This window comes from Mirounga leonina, unplaced genomic scaffold (assembly GCF_011800145.1).
Source record: "Mirounga leonina isolate KUSES-001 unplaced genomic scaffold, KU_Mleo_1.0 Mir_165, whole genome shotgun sequence".
NCBI classification, from domain to species: Eukaryota; Metazoa; Chordata; class Mammalia; order Carnivora; family Phocidae; genus Mirounga; species Mirounga leonina.
Window position 1 is genome coordinate 69,559,877 of NW_023270415.1, and position 6,000 is coordinate 69,565,876.

The 6,000-nt window shown below is 51.1% G+C and overlaps 1 long non-coding RNA gene across 6 annotated transcripts in view; it reads left to right on the forward strand.

The window, feature by feature from the left end:
- Positions 1 to 6,000, forward strand: part of LOC118015213 — a 185,695-nt gene that overhangs the window by 125,412 nt on the left and 54,283 nt on the right. The window lies entirely within an intron of this gene.

The following is a 6,000-nucleotide window of genomic DNA, read 5'->3' on the forward strand; positions in this document are numbered from 1 at the left end:
AACCACATGAGCCACCCAGGCGCCCAGACAACTCAAGTTTTTTTGCCGCTCTGGGAATATCTGAAAATGACTGGGAAACGGCCGTGTATTGGGGGTTCCAGATAAATTTTGGCGAGTAGGCAAATTCACAATACGGAATCCCAAGAGTAGTGAGGATTGTGCGTTGTAGTCGAGTGTGAGCCATAGAACCCTGGGGAGCTGCCACTCTAGCCAGTGGTCTTACGGAGGTTTCCAGAGCAGGCGAGGCCTTAGACCAGGGTCTGCAGACTGGTCTATGAGAATAGCCAGAGAGCAGATATTTAGGACCGTGCGGTCCATGCGGTCTCCGTGGCAGCTACCCTGTGCCATTGCCACACAAAAACAGCCATGGACAATACTGTGCTCCCCATAAAGCTTTATTTTTGCACACTGAAATGTGAACTTCAGATAATCATCATGTGTCACAAAATGCTATTCTTACTCTGATTTTTTTTTTTTTTTTTTCCTCCCGACCACTAAAAAAAATCTCCAAACCATCCTTAGTTCATGTGCCAAACACACGCAGGTGGTGGTCAGATTTGGCCCGAATGCCGTAGTTTGCCATTTCCCGCCTTAGACGCTACTAGGTAGGAATGCTTATTAATTATGAAAAACACAGAATAAGTCAGAAAAGGACAAAGGATAAAATTTAAAAGTTTACCTAAAATCCCAAGACCCAGGGATTTCCATAGACAGCACATAAATCCCCCTCGTTGGCACACATGGCCACACACATCCCTTTGTGGTCCTGTAATTAATTTACCCCAGGAGAGTATGTGGTGGACCTCTCTCTGTGTTATTAAGGACAGCTCTCCATCATTCGTGTAATGGCTCACGGTCATCTTCCATAGCTGGATCATGATTTACGTTAACTTGTCCTTTGCTGGCATCTTTTAGACCACGTTCAGTTCTATTTGCTTGTTTGCTGTTACAAAGGATACAGAATGAATTCCACATACTCACCACACAGCTGGTGTTGTAAGGGAGACAAAGAGGAGTCCTACCATACATACCCTGCCCTCAGGATACTTTAATTCAGCAAGCCACACAGGTGACACGAAGCGGTTATCCTGGCCCAGACAGGGGTGGTTTCCAGAAACAGAGCTCCAGTGCTCTGGGGGCTTGAAGTTCAAATGGTCCAACTTCCTGGGCCAGCTGAGGCCACCAAGCTCCTGCCTTTCCTGGGTTGGCAGCTCCCATCTGCTTGGGTTCGAGAACTTCAGAGAACTTCAGAAAGGGGGCCTCAGAGATCTTCTGGTCATCACCCCACTGCCTGTAGGTGGAAAAACAGAGACTCAGGTTGAAGGAATTATGGAGAGTCAGAAACAAACTTAGCGGACCTCAAATCCGGGTGTCCCTGGCCTGAGTTAAGGCCTCGACCCTATTTCAAGCTCCCAGAGTGCTGTTTTTCCAAACGTTGTGGATGGATCTCTCCTAGGCCATGCCAAAGAGACCTTCTCAGTGGTCCAGGGCTGTGGTGATGGTGGTGGGTGGGAGAGATGGTGGTGGGTTCATGAGACCCCAAACTTCCAGCCGTCTAGTTCATGATACAGTAAGAATGTGCTAGCTGCATCCCCCTTCACTTTTTAGCATGAGCAGATAAAACCTGGACACCAACTCCCTCACTTACGTTGGGAGCCATCCACAGTCCGTTACCCATCAGACAGGAGCTGGGTGACGAGTGTTCTCATTTCTCCATGTTGGGGACGATGCTGCACCTGACCAAGCTGCAGGTATAACAATCATATGAGATTAACCTAACAATCAAAAATAGGTAGAATTTTTTTTCAGTTACTTTTCAGAATCCCGTTGTGCTTATGCACAAAGATGTTGGCCGTAGTGGTATTTATAACAGTGAAAAATCAGAAACGGCTTTAATGTCACAGAATATGGGAGTGGCCGAAGGAACGGTAGCATGTACAGAGAATTCATGATCCCACCACTTAAGCATCACAGTGATGGTTTTAGAAGGGCCACCTTCTGGGAAGGAAGGGCAGGATGCAGATCGTTTACATGGCACGATGGTATGATAAGGAAAGACAGAAGTGCTATAAACATTCAGATAAAGTGGCCCACGGATCGGCAGTCACATCACGATCAGCTGTTGTACGCCAGGCACCTGGAGGGATATTCCGCATGTTCACTGTGCTTGAGAGGTCACAGAGGGAAAGGGCCCCGGGGGGAAGAGGCCAAAAGGTTCCAGGTCGAGAACTCTGCTCCAGGTGGTGAAAGCAGTGAAATGAGGCTAAGTCAGGGAGTGTCTGCTTGGGGGAGCCTGGGCTAGTCTTCCACCGGGCCTCCGTCCAGCCTGCTGGGCAGAAGCCCCCCTTCCCACCTCCGTGCCCTGTGGGCTACGATGAGTGTGTTAGTTACCCAGGACATTACACGTGAGAAAGCCTCACACCTGCTGGGCGACGAGTTGGTGTTGCCTTCTGCAGTTCAGCCCCCCACCTCCACACACACACACACACACACACACACACACACACACACACCCGCCGGAACATTCTCTGGCTGTGACGGCACAGGGGGAAGGGCTGGCCAGGGGAAGCAGAGCTGGCGGGCCCCGGAGAAGCTCTCCTAGCTCCCTAACAATCCGAGGATGATTCATAATGATTGTAGCAGATGAGGCATGAGGTCCGTGGCTCAGACTGCAGCTGATGGAGGTCTTTTCCCAAGGAAGCTTGCCCAGCCTCCCAGAGGGCCGCCCCCCCTGCCGCCCCCTGGCCGTCTGGCTGGCCTGGGCCACCCAGTTCCCAGCAGCGCCGTCAGTGATGAGCGGTGCATTATCGTGGGGCGGTGGTTCCTGTCCTCTTGCGAACGTCAGAGCCCGCTGCGGCTGCAGGATGATGCTGGAGCCGCCTCCATGGCGGGAGAGCCCTGAAAAATGGGGATCACAGCAAGCTGGGGTGCGTCTTAATGTTCATTATTTATATATCTGGAAGATAATGAAAAGATGTGAAAAAGGTGGTAATTGCACCAATTTGAAAAATTAATAATCTAAGGAAGGAAAAGTGGCCAACACCACTGTGAAACGCATCCCACCTCTTCCTGAGATAATCCCTATTATCAGTTTGGTCATTTATGCAAACCCAGTGGTGTGCAACTCAGCCTCTCAGGAAGGAAAAAAAAGCCCTGAATTGTAGGTTTGCTGACTTCAGTGGTGAAATCCCACCATGGCCAATTTCAGGCTACTAAAGGTTTAAAAAATCTAGTGTACACGATTCTTGAATCTATTAACTGTTGGCTTCTGTAAACGCGTGCATGGTCACAAGCGATCACTTTCTTTTTTGGGGGGCAAGGGGAGGAAATTGGAAACCCGTTACGCATAGTGGTCTGCATGTCATTTTCATTTCCTGTGTCACATACCTCTTCCTCGACCAGCACGTGCAGATTCACTTTGCTCATTTCCCTTGCATTGTGTGGTTTCCATGAAGGTGCACTGTGTTGCTTCTGGAAGGTTCTTTGCAGATTCATGCCACCAGGAGAGGGGAGGGTGACGGCAGTTCTTAGCCTTCAAGAAGGCTGGCTCCTGCAACTGGCCACATCTTGGAGACTTCCCGCCTCCCCTAAACGTACTATTCTAATCATCTGCAGGCTAACCACCTCTCGTAGTGACACTTCCCTTCGCTCTCGCTCATCTTCAGGGTCCATTGGATAATCTCATTTTTCTTCTAGGGAGCCTTTCCTGGTGTTCCTCTCTTCCCCATGCCGGCTCTCCGAGGCTAGGTAATGTGCCTCTTCCCGGTTCCTTAGAACGCAGGGCTCCCATCTATGACGGTGGTGATTGTGGTTATTTATTGTGTGATGTCTACAGGGTTCCTGTAGAGAAGCAGAGAAGCTCTGCCAGGCAGAAGAGCCTCCCCTCCCCCCGCCCAATACCTCGGGCTATGCCTATGAAATTGTTACTTTCCCTGGAAGAAGGGACTTTGCAGGGGGAATTAAGGTGACCCATCAGTGGGCCTCTATGGAGATTATTCTGGATGATGCAGAGAGAACTTTCTTTGATTGGGATCAGAGCGATCCCCTCAAAGAGGAATCCGAGAGACTCCCAGTGTGAGGAAGGTTTGGTGTGTGGCCAGTTCCCACATGTGGGGGCGCAGGTGTGAGGACTGGAGGCAGAAGGGTGGCCCCTGCTGACTGCCAGCAAGGAAACAGGCCCTCAGTCCTAAACCACAGGGAACCAAATTCATCCAAGGGCATGGATGAGTGAGCTTGGAAGAGGGTCCTCCCCACAGTCCCCCAGTTAGAGCCAACACCTTGGATCTAGCCCACAAAAGCTGGGATGGAGAACCCAGCTGAGCCAAATCGCACGCCTGATGTGGAGACTGAGACAGTCAGGGTGTGAGTGCTGTATGAAGCCACTGTGTCTATTTGTTACTGTAGCTGTAGGAAGTTCATGCAGACTCACAGGTTCCAGGCCCTTCTGTTCTGACTTCCCGAGCGTGGGCCCCTCCCCAGGAGAGTCCCTGGTGCGTGTCTCCCTCCAGGCCCCAGCCCCGTTCCCCTGGGCTCCCCTGAGTGAGGGGATTCCACCTTCTGACGAACCCTTCACTTGGTGGATTTTCCACCACAATGTGGCATTCAGCTCCTGATGTCAGACCCCCTGATGCTGCTGTCTAAACCTCCTAAGGGGTCTCCCCAACTCTGGACCTGCCTCTGCCCACCCGTCCTTCACAGCGCTGTCCGACACGCCTTCGGGAGCACGGCTTTGCCCCAGTGACAGGCCTCCCTGGGCGTCCTCTTCCCACTGAGTCAAATGCAAACCCCTTAGCTGAGAAGTCACATGCCTCTGCAGCCTGCTTCACCAGGACTCCCTCTGTGCGCCTGCCTCCTCATCTCGCCCCAGCTGCCCCAGCTGTCCCAGTCCTGCAGGGCCCGGCTCAGGGGCCAGCGCATCCCTGCAGCCTCGATGGCATCCCCAGAGGCCCTGCCATGAAGCTGTGTGGTGCACGTGGGCCGGCCCCCACCAGACTGTACCTGCCATGGTCGGCCCTTTCTCCCTGCTCCTCGTGCGGAGTGCCACGGACACAACACCTATCACCCGCGCTCGCCACCCAGTCGTGGGATGCCTAGTATGAAGGGGAAGGGTAGTAGGACGTTGAGGGCATGCCCACCATATTAGACAGAGTGCAGTTGCTCATTAAAATACTTCTTAAATGACTGTTCCGTGGACTCATTTTGCGCTATTTTAAAAGGGATGTCTCGAAGATCATAAACCATCTCAGAAGTATTTTTACCACACTCTTTCCAAAACAGCATTTATGTTTGCAGGAGCTACTTATAGTGAGTCTGGAGATGGCCCAAACATTTGCTAAATAATATTTTACTGTTTATAACCTAATATCACTATCACTGATTTTATAATAGTGAAGACATAGTGGCTGTGTATAGATCATCTTTGATTAGATTATTTAATAATTACAACAGTGCTCTGAGCTGGGACTTTAGTATTCGCATTTTATGGATGAAGAAGCAGGCACAGAGAGAGAAAGTGAGTTACCCTAGGTCACACAGCTGGCTAGGAGTAGGGCCCAATTTCCCCGAGCAGTTTGGCTCTAGAGCCTTCAGCATCTTCAGCATCTTCAGCATCTTGCCGCCTAAGCTTGCCACCTCTCTCTACAGCTACCATTTTGTTCCACTCATCAGAGGGAGAACAACCCTCTTTTCCTGGGCAAATATCATGAACATTATTGCTGGAGTTCGCTGATTCTTACAATTTTTAATCTTTCACATACAGCAGGGCTTTACCAATTTAAAGGCTTTCCTCCCCATTCTCATGTTGAATAATCACAGGGATGTGAGGCTGGTGTCTGTGGCAAGAATGATGTCCCAAGGGGCGCCTGGGCGGCTCAGTGGTTAAGCGTCTGCCTTCGGCTCGGGTCATGATCCCAGGGTCCTGGGATCGAGTCCCGCATTGGGCTCCTTGCTCCGTGGGAAGCCTGCTTCTCCCTCTCCCACTCCCCCTGCTTGTGTTCCCTC